The following is a 10,494-nucleotide window of genomic DNA, read 5'->3' on the forward strand; positions in this document are numbered from 1 at the left end:
CAGGGTCAGGGCCTGCACTGGGCACGCTCCTCTGCCCTCGCTGAACACTCCAGAATGTTCTGAGGCCCGGAGGACGTAGCTCCACCTCACAGGGGAGAAGGCTGAGACCAGAGGGCTCCCTGAGAACTCCCAGGGCCTCGCAGCTGTGCTGGGGCACAGGCCGGCCAGCATGGGCCGACCCTGCACTCACTGCCCCCCACCCCGTGGTGTGACAGCCCCTGCAGGCACATCCCTGTGTGTACACACCTTCAGTCCTTGAAGATCCCTGGTCTTCCGGAAACCTCAGGAGTAGTGCCTGGGGGGGAAGTGGACGCAATGTGGCCCAGGAGGGCTCCCCAGGAAGCACTGTCCCCAGGCAGCACTGTTCCCAGGTGGCACTGTCCCCAGCAGCCCAAGTCCAGCACACCTGGAGGAGGAGCCTCTGTTCTCCCTCACGCTGCCCAGTGCCAAAGCTGCTGGCCCTGGCCGGGAAGCTGCCACGTGCCGCTCCACCTCCTGCCCAGCCAGTCCCGGCTGTCCCCAGGCAGGACTGGGGACTAGGGCAGCTGTTTGCCCCCTGCCTGCCCCCTGCAAGCAGCTGCCTCAACAGTAACTCGCTGTCCTGCCCCCTCGGGGGAGGGAGCTCGGGACGGCCCTGGCTGGGGGTCAGGGTGCGGGTGTAGGCTTAGCTACAGGACCGAGGCCTTGGCCCGCAATCCAGCCTCACTGTAAGCAGGAGCCCAGAGGTGCGTCCCCGCAGGCAGCAGGAGGATGATGGTGTATTGCCAGAAAAGCTGCCCACACAGTGACCGGGTCCTGCCCACCCACCCCTTGGTCCCCACAGCGGGAGGCAGAGGGACGGCCAGCCCCTCCCTGACAATACCTCTGCTGCCTCCCTGACCAGTGGCGGAGCCAGCACCTCCTTCCTCTCCAAGCAGCAGTCTGGCGGAACTGGCCACCCCCACTCCCCCTTGCCCGCCCAGTGTCCCGCCCACCATCAGCTAAGACGCACCGCCCACAAGGCTCCCCAGTCCCCAGCGAGCCCAGCCCGATGGCCGCTGAGGGGCAGATCTGCTGGCCTGTGGCAGAGCAGGCTGTGAACCCCCAGCCACCACAGTGGGTGGCCTGCCAGGTGACCTCAACACTCAATCTCCAACACAGGGGCCCAGCTACTGTGGTGATCCCAGGCACCCCTGCCTCCTCCGGCCTGCCCCGGCCTGCCCTGGCCCCCGCCCCTGCCCCCGAAGGAACCCTGCGCAGGCCAGTGGGCAGGAAGTGCTGGGCAGCTGTCCAGGCCCTCCAGCAGGGGCTCCCTGGAGGGGCCTGTGTTCCAGCCTCGGCTTGCTCACCCAAGGTGGGTCCCCTGAGGGTCCCCTGTGTGGGGGGTGTGGGTGCTTCCACAGGTGCAGCCCCAGGGCAGTGCTGAGCGGAGACTCTCCTGGTCCTGCACTCTAAGACCAGCAGGGGTGATGGTTGCAACCTGGACCTTGGACGAGGGGTGGTGGCTGGGGGTGGCCTGGCTGAGGGTCAGCCTTGTAGGACTTTCATCGACCCAAGCCAGTTAGCACTTTGTTCTCGTCAGAGAGAGGGGAAGGGACACCCTTCCTGGGTGCCGGAGCACAGCTCAGGAGGTGGTCAGGCTCTGTCCAGGGACCAGGACAGGGCCCTGTTGCCAACCTGAATGGCCTTGGCTTGTTCTCATGACCTTCGAAGACTCCGTTTCCCCACTGAGACGCTGGACTGGACCCGGCTAGGTCTGTTCAGGGCTGGTGTGAGTTCCCAGTCTCCGTCAGAGCACCAGGAACAGAGCCACGGTGGGGCTGGGAATCCTGGTGGACACTGCTCTGGGGCCAGGGCTGCCCGACCCACCAATCCCAATGAGAACAGTGGGGACTTGCTCCTCTGTCCTCCTGGCCCACCTGGCCTTCTCCACAGCCCTCCCCACCTGCCAGCATGTTGGGGGTGTCCACCAGCTGCCCTCTGAGGAGGGATGGGAGAGGCTCTGCGTGGGGACCTAACAACAGGAGGGCCATGCCCACACCACCTCTGACCCACCGAGAGGACAGAGTGCCCTGCCCAGCCTGGGAGCCTGGCCCCGTCACCTCCACGCTGTGTTGGCATGGCGGCTGACTGAGTGGGCAGTGTGCTGACCACTGTCCCGACACGGTGTATATGTCCTCGCTGATGGATAGGAATGACCGCTTCCCCTGTGGAGATGAGCAGACTGAGGTGAACAGCCCCGGGCTCGGGCCCCCACTCACCCACCAGACATCTCCAGACAGTTTTTGAGGGCTGAGTTTATCCCATCGAGATTTTAATTTCCTATGAAGGACCTTTAACTTTTTAAAAAGACCTCCCACCAGATGTCCCTGTGAGTCACGAAGACGGAATGTTGACATCCCTGACAGAGAGGAGGCGTCCCAGGGGAGTCCAGGACCTTCCAGAGCAAAGAGGCCCCCCACCTGTGACCCCAGGGCGGGTGTGACCGGCCAGGCCCCAAGCCGCAGATGCAGGGGCTCATCTCCTGGAGCGGCCACACCTCGCCACAACTTGTTTCCAAGGTGATCTGTGAGCGGGCAAACGTGGCAGGTGGATGGCCGCCCCCACGCTGGCCCTGACGGGCAGGTACCCCGCTTGCCTTGGGCACCTTCTGGGCCTTGTGTCTGCAGCCATGGACACTGACGCTGCCCCACAGGAGGACAGAGCACGAGGCCCTGGGGGACTTCCTGCGCATGGTGGGCAGCTCAGGGCTGTGCCCAGGCCCGGGGGCAGGTCCTCTTCCTGTACGGTGTTTGGAGGGAAGGGAGGACGAGCAGTGGCCCAGGCAGACCCTGGCTCAGCCCTGTTCTAGGACCCATGAGCACACCCAGCCCCTCTGGAGCTCCCATGCCAGCCGCCCAGGGGAGATGCCCAAGGAGGGTCCCAAGCTGCCCTTGGTATCCTCCCACCTGTTGCCCTGGAGACCTCCCCTGAGCACCCAGACTCCCAAGCTCTATTGAAAGAGGACATAGGGATCGCTCTGGGACACCTGGTCCCTTTGGCCATGGTCCCACACGTCTGTTTGTCCACTGGCCTCTGGGTGCTTAGCCATTCCAGCCAGGGTCTGGGAATTCCTGACGCTGCCCTGCCAATCCCACCCCCGGGCCACTGCCAACCTCCAAAGGACACCCTATGGTGGCGAGTCAGCGGGGAAGGGGGGGTCTCGGGAGGAACAGAGGGTGGGAGGATCGCAGTGTGTGGAGGTCCCAGAGCTGGAATGGCCTCCTGGGGGGCCAGGGTGAGAACAGTAGCACCCAGGCTGGGTGGGGGCCTGAGGAGGCTGAGCCATGGCAAGAGACACTGTCCATTGGCCATGTGTGGGTACTACTTCCTTGCAGGACCCTGGACCAGGAGGGGACCCAGGGACACACAGGCCAGACCTCCCACTGAACTGACAGTCCGGGCTCTCAGACCCGTTCCCAGACCACACTCCAGGGCGGTCACAGCCTCAAGGAACACAGTAAGCTTGTCAAAGAGGCACAGAAAAAGGATCGCCAGCGTGCCGGTGAGCGGGCGGCTGGGGCGTGGACGTGAGTGTGAGGGTGTGAGGGCGTGCAGGTGGCTGGTGAGCAGAGGTGCATGTGTGGGCGTGCCCGTGTGTGGGTGTGCTGGTGTGCGGAGGTGCGTGTGCGGACACGCGCGTGTGGGCGTGCAGGAGTGCAGGTAGGAACCCAGACTTAGGAGGAAGGCCATGAGCTTTCCTTGGCCAAGAAGTGTCGGCCCAAGAGCCACCGTGTGAGGTGAAGCAGCAGCAGTCCTCTCTGAGTGGCCTTCTCCCCGTGTCGTTGAAGTCTAGCAGAGTAAGGTGCAGCTGCCTGTGTGGACCAGGAGGGTGTCCCTCCAGGGTAGGTTTTGCACTAAAGGCCGCCGGACCCTGAAGTTTTAGGGCACTGTTCCATGCCTTCCTCATGGGAACTGAGGCTGTCAATCCCAAGACGCACCAGGAGGAGGACGAACCCTCTCTTGGCCAGGCAGCCCCCGAGGCCAGTGGTCTTGGCCAGGGCTGCTGCTCACCACCCTCCCCAGCCAGGCTTCCTTCTGTGGTACCAAGACCCAGAACCAGCCCCCACGCCCCAGCCTCCCCTGCAGCCAGCATGGCCACATGACCAAGCTGTCGTGGGTGGGATGTCTGAGAGAACCTCCAGAGGTGTCCAGGAGCCGGAGCGTCCCTCTTCCCGCCCCTTCTCCTTTCTGCTGGCTGGAAGGTGACGTCAGGGCCTGCAGCGGAAGCCCCATCTCAGACCATAACATGCACCGAGGAGGTTGTACAGGACACCTGTACAACTCTATGCCTGGGTCACTAGAGCATTTGGGGAGTGAGAAGCAACTGTCTTATCTGATGGGCTGTCCATCCCCCTCCAGCTGGCCAATGGTCACCCCAACCCACCGGCCTTGCCTTCATATGGACCTGCAGAGAATTGAGGCTGGGGGTCTCTCATCACATCCACCTGCCTCGGGCCCAAGGGCTTGGATGCAGGTGGGGGGTAATTATCCAGAGGGGACCCAGGGGAACAAAGAGCCTCCGCAGCTCCTGGGTGCACGAGAGAGTTTGGTTCTTCCAGAAGCAGTAAAATCATTAAGGAAAATGAATGTTCCAAGTTGAGACTGAAGGAGAGGGGTCTGGGTTTGACAGGGATGCTGTAAAATCTTGTCACGAGAGGGATACCAGACTTGTTAGCTGCCTGACCACCAATGTTCCCGGCAGAACCAGTCGCCATGGGACAGAGCCACCAGGAAGAGCATCATTTCAAAGCCCCGTAATTTGTGCACATTTAATACATCTGTAAACTTTCTAATTGGAAAAATTACATTGTAAATGGCTGGTCTGTAAATGCTCAGGGGAGATGCACCCTGGTGTTTCGGGCATTGTCCCAACCTGGAGGGATGACCAGGCCCACAAGGGAAGCACACCCCCCATGCCTCTCCTAGGCAGCTCCAGCCGCAAGGCCGCCCAGGGCCTGCCCAGTGGGCCCAGCAGGACTCCACGTCTCAATGTGAAGCTTTTCTATCATTTCAACACATTTAAAATTTAGAAATAAATTTGAAAATTTACAATTACATTATAACTTCTTTTTGGATTATTCGTGATTTGGAAGTGTGTTTTTTCATTTGCAAACAGGCAGAGATTTCTTGTGTGATTTTTGCTATGGGTTCCTGACTTAGGAGTGGTGAGAAAAGCCAGTTGATAGAACTTGAGTGACTGGGGAATTCACTGACACCTGCCTTACGGCGCAGCAGAAGTTGCTGGGTGCCTACAGAGGGCAGGGTCCTCCTAGACAGTCTTCACTAGTTCTCTCATCCTCCCTGACTACTTTGCCATTTCGTTGGGGCGTAATCGACGATGGCACAGTGTGCTTACAGCGTGCGACCTGACGTCTTGGTACAAGAAAGGCGTGGTGAGACCATCAGCCCAGCAGGGCCCCTCACACACCCCTCACCTAACCGTAGCTGTTTTCCCTTGGGGTGAGGACATGTAAGAGTACTGCCCCACCAGCCACCACTCATCCACTTTCTGCTTGTCTGAGTTGTTCTAGATCCACCAAAAGTGAGACCATGCAGCATTTGTCTTATTTCACTTGATGTGTCTCCAGGTTCATCCACGTTGTACAAATGACAGGCTTTCCTTCTGTTCAGGAGTGGTACATCTTCTCATCTACCGGCTGACTCCATGTCTTGGCCCTTGGGAACAATCTCACCATGGACTTGGGCACACAGAGATCTCTCTGACACACTGATGCATTTCTTTTGGATAGGTACCCAGTTCTGGGATTTCGCTGACTTGAACTATATACATTTAATCCGTTGGGATTATCTTGACTTTGGAGATCCGGATATTCATTTCCCACTCCAGAGTTGGGACATTATCTGCCATTATTGCTTTAAAAAAGGTCTTGTTTTTTGTGGACTCCTGGATTCCCAGAATGCACATACTGGTTTGCGTGATGGTGCCACATACATCCTGAAGGATTTCTTTCATGTCCTTTCTTTTTGTTCCTCTGACCAGGAAACTTAGACGACCTGCTTCAAGCTTGCTGGTAAGTCTGCTGTTGAAGCTCTCTTTAGCTTTTCATTTCAGTCATCGTGTTCTTCAGCTCCAGGATGTTGTGTTCCTTTTTAATGGTTTTTATCTTTGTTGGATTCTCCCTCTACTTGTGCACCCCTTTCCTATTTATTACCTGTGTCCCTGGTAGGTCGCCGAGCTTCTTTAAGATGATTATTTTGAATTCGTTGTCAGGAAGTTCATAGATCTCCACTGCCTTAGGGCCAGTCACTGGTGCCTAATTGTATCATGCCTCTAAAGGTATCATGTCTCCCTGATCCTTCCCACCCTGTTGCCTTGAGTTTGGGTCTGAGCATTTGAAGACCTAGGAACCTCTATGGTCTTTGCTCACTAGCTTCTGCAAGGAAATCCATGTATCAGTCCACTTATCAGAGATTCTGGGCAGGCCAGCTGGCGGATCTATGGACAGGCACACTGCTTGGAGTCCTTAGGTCACTGGGTGGGTGGACCTGGAGGCTGGGTCCTCTGGGGTGGACCTGGAGATTTGTTCCACTGGAGTAGGCCTGTTGACTGGGTCTGCAGTGGGGAGGGGTACCTGGAAACTGCCTGGGGGCTGGCCTGATTCCTGGGTCGATGGGTCCAAACTTTCCCTGGGGTGAGCTTTGAGCTGGAGTCCACAGGGCAAGGCCTGGCACTAGATGGGCCTTGTGCTTGGTTCCACAGGCATGAGACTGGTCCTGAGTCCACAGGGCCACCCTGATGCCAGGGTTCACTGGGGTAGACCTGGGGTCAGAGAAGCTAAATTAGTGGAGGTCAGCCTGGTACTGGGGCTGCAAGAGCCGGCCAGGCATGGGTGGACCTGGTGTCTGAGTCTCCTGGGTCCTGAGTCTACATGGGCCAGCCTGGAGCCTGGGCCTGACCCTGGATCCACTATGGGGATTCTTAATGTCGACTGCTGCACAGCACTAGAGAACTTATGGTCATCAGCCAATGTCCTTCCCCGCCTCCAACCAACCAAGGGTTCTGTGGCCCGAGCACACCGTGTTGTGCATCACCCTGCCACCAAGTTCATGATACTCTTGGCACATGCCTGGATGTACCTGTGTTGCACCAGGTAAAAATTCAATGACCGCCCCCCCCCCACTTGGCCTCACCAGTCGGCATAACTGCACTTCCCTCTGTGATAGTCTGTTGAGCTGAACTTTCCATTTCTTGCTTGTTTATCTAAAAAGCCTTTCTATTGCCTTTGTTTTTGAAAACCATTCTTTCCTCCATGGAAACTTCTGGGTTGACACTTGGAGGATGCAGTCCCATTGTCTTCCAGAGGCCATGGCTGCTGTGGAGGGTCCCTGTGGACTGGTTTCAGTCAGGGTGACCTTTTGGTCTCTGGCTGCTCTCAGAACTGTCTTCAGTGCCCTGCGGCTTCTCTAGGACGGCTCAGGATCTGCATTTCTATTTGCCCTTCCTGGCATTTTTGAATCTCTGCACTGGTGATCGTCACTCAGCCAACCAGTGCCCTTGGATGCCAGCTCTTCCACTCTGCCTCCGCCTGGAGTCTGTGGGAGCTCCACACCCTCCTCCTCGCACCCCCTTGATCTCTGCAGAGTCAGGGGTTTCATCAGTATCATTTTCCAGTTCAGTAATTTGGTTGGGGAGGGGGAGTACTGGGGATCAAACCCAGGGGTGCTTCACCACTGAGCCACATCCCCAGCCTTTTTTATTTTGAGACAGGCTCTTGCTAAGTTGCTGATGGTCTCACTAAATTGCTGAGGCTGTCCTCAAACTTGCAATCCTTCTGCCTCAGCCTCCCAAGCCTCTGAGTTACAGGCGTGCGTTACCATGCTGGCCAGGTCAGTAATTCTTTCTTTGGTCGTGTCTAACCTGAGATTAAGCCCGGACACTGAGATGTAAACGTCCGTGGTGTAGAAGAGCTGTCTGGGAAGGAAAATGGCCCTGAGAGTTCACTGTGAGTGGCCTGGACAGAGGCTGACTGGGGCGGGGAGGGCTGTCAGTGGCATAGAACAGTCCAAGGCGTGCCTGCAGCCTCACCTGGGTGATCTGGGTGGGACGAAGCTGATCACTTGCATCCTGGAAATTGTAGGTGTCCCCTGATTTCCTCCAGTGTGTCATGTCACTAGGCAATGCTGAAGGCCAGCCTGCTTCTGCTCCCAAGCAGCTCTGTGCCTGGACGCCTGTGGGTCCCCTCTACCTCCACACTCCAGGGCTGACCACGGGGCATGAACTGACCCTGGGCCTCTTGTTGTTTACTTCTGGAAATTCGAAAGTGCTTCTTGAAGGTTTGTCGTGCCTATGACTTTGGGTTTATTCTCCAGACACATTAACTACTGCTCGGCAAGGTGGGAGCTCCCTGAGCAGGGCCAACCCTGGCCCCTGGCCCCCAGCCTCTGCAGCCCTGGCCCTGATGCCCAGGGAGCTGCACGCCCAGGCCCAGCCCCAGGGCCCAGCCCCCACAGCCGCCCTGGACTCAGCTCCCAGGGCCTTTCTACCCATTCTGCCAGCATCACCATGCACGTTGGGTACCTCTGTGATGTGTGGAGTCCTAGTCGGGGACAGTGGTAGAGGGGCCCCCATGCCAGCTGGAACTGGCTGCGCCTGGGCAGTCCTGCTCAGTGTCGAGGCCTGGGTGAGGCAGCCAAGTGATAGGTAAATGACAGAGTGACAAACACACAGCTGTACCTTTCCAACAGTTTATAAAGGAGAAGCCCAGAGTGGGCTGGGTGGGAACTGCTCGCTCCCACATGAATAGATGTCCACCCTCCAGAGGGCAGGGGCGGGCGCGAGGGCAAGGGCGTGGAGACACAGGGGAACCCGGAGCCTCCTCAGGCCACCCTGCCCCTGCGTGAGGCTGGGTTTCTGCACCACACCAGTCGATTCAAGAGTGACCCTTGGCAGCCACAGGCGCCCACCATAGCTGGCCTGGGAGGGCAGGTGCTGGCAGCAAGGAAGAAGGGCCGCTGTGAACAGTGGCTGGGGCGGCCCCATCCTCCTGCCTGCTGCCCCGTCCTTGGGCTGAGCCCCTACAACCCAGGCTTCAGCCCAGCCCCCGAGCTCCTGGTGGTCTCACCATCAGTCCCAGGCGAGGCTGCTGACCGCCCACCCGGGGCCACAAGCTCATCCCTGGCCCAGCTGAAGAGGCCAGGGTGTCCTTCGTAGGTGCAGGGAGTGGGAAGGTGCGGGCTGCTCACGGGCAGGCGAAACCCAGAGGAGTCCTCTTGGGAAATGGCCTCAAAGGGGCGTTCAGGTTCTGCCTGCGGGGAGGACACTCTGTTCCAATGAGGGGGCCGCGGGAGCCTGGGCGTGTGACACGAGGGCGTGTGCACTGCGAGATGTGAACAGGCTGAACTGTGCACACCACAGTCCGTGTGTGGAACCCCACTCCCAGCATACCTCAGGTGCAAGTCCTCAAGGAGGGGCAGTTAAGGAGGCCGAGGCTAGACTCCAACAGGACTGGGTTCTCCTGGGGAGGGACGCAGCAAGGAGAGGCCAGTGAGGACACGGCGAGAGGGAGCCCTCTGCCAGACCCATGCACCCTGACCTTGGACTTGGGCCTCCAGAACCCAGAGGAACGAGGCTTCCTGCTCAGGCTGGAGCCTGGAGTGGCCACCGCAGCCCAGCCGACCAAGACGTTGCACAGAGGAAATGTACAGAGGGCCACTGGGAGACTGGACCCGGCCTCTGAACCCGTGGTTAGGGAGGGACAGCTGCTCAGGCTGGGGTCCTGTGACCCAGGGAACAGGCAGAACAGGCTGGACGGGCCGAGGGAAGACCTTCCCTGGTTTGCCTCAAGAACTGACACCTACTGAGCCCCCGGGCTCACTCAGTGACCATGAGCTAGGCCACAGCAAGGGCTGCTGGGTGCCCACCCTCTGGCCTCACTGCCATCTCCTTAGTAACAGGACCCCATGTTCAAGCTGGGTGCTCAGCTTGGACTCTGCGTTTTCCAGTCACACCAGAGCCAGGAGTGCCCCTGTCATCAGGCACCAGCTACAGAGCCATAGAGACCTCTGCTTCCTCCCAGACCCCCACCAGCAGGAGCTCTAGCAGCCATGATGGACCACGAGGCCACTGTGAGGAGGGAAACATGGGCTGAGGATGGGAGACCTGGGGTGGGGGTGGGGTGGGGGAGGGAGGAGCCTGGGCTCCTGATGGCAGGGGAGGTGTGAAGTCTGGTTGCCTGGGTTTCTTTCATACACCACAGGACTCGCCTGGGTGAGGAGCACTACTTTCACTCCATAAAAAAGCAAGGCCTGGAGGTAAGGGGCAGGCCCGAGGTCTGAATCCCATCCTCACAGGAAGACAGTGGTGCACGAGGCCACCTGGTGGGCTCCACAGGACTCTGCACCCGCTGGAGAGGTGCTAACTGGCCTCCAGGCTTCAGGCCAGGCAGACCCTGCTGGACTGGGGAGGAAGCTGGCCACTCCCTCCTCCCCCAGGCACAAAAGGCTAATAACCAC

General features: G+C 58.9%; 1 protein-coding gene and 1 long non-coding RNA gene across 13 annotated transcripts in view; one reads left to right on the forward strand and one right to left on the reverse strand.

Moving 5' to 3' along the window:
• Sardh (sarcosine dehydrogenase) overlaps nucleotides 1-1,482 on the reverse strand; it is a 55,765-nt gene extending 54,283 nt beyond the window's left edge. For 4 of the 11 annotated variants that reach the window (XM_078048603.1, XM_021734370.3, XM_078048607.1 and 1 more), the window contains exons 1-2: nucleotides 863-925; nucleotides 247-406 (exon numbers count right to left, since the gene is read on the reverse strand). The gene's annotated coding sequence lies outside the window, so the exon portion shown is untranslated. Of the gene's footprint in view, nucleotides 1-246; nucleotides 779-862; nucleotides 943-1,328 lie in introns of those variants that run through there. The other 7 variants (XM_078048604.1, XM_078048601.1, XM_078048598.1 and 4 more) reach the window with 6 other exon arrangements.
• LOC144377409 (uncharacterized) lies at nucleotides 1,002-5,078 on the forward strand. 2 transcript variants are annotated; one of them, XR_013438382.1, is made up of 2 exons: nucleotides 1,002-2,208; nucleotides 2,331-5,078. It is a non-coding gene; the product is annotated as an uncharacterized LOC144377409 (long non-coding RNA). The 2 variants fall into 2 exon arrangements; XR_013438383.1 differs by having other exon boundaries at nucleotides 1,002-1,333.
• The last annotated feature ends 5,416 nt before the right edge of the window (nucleotides 5,079-10,494 follow it).

The sequence above is a fragment of the Ictidomys tridecemlineatus genome, chromosome 4, assembly GCF_052094955.1.
Source record: "Ictidomys tridecemlineatus isolate mIctTri1 chromosome 4, mIctTri1.hap1, whole genome shotgun sequence".
In the NCBI taxonomy this organism is placed as follows: domain Eukaryota; kingdom Metazoa; phylum Chordata; class Mammalia; order Rodentia; family Sciuridae; genus Ictidomys; species Ictidomys tridecemlineatus.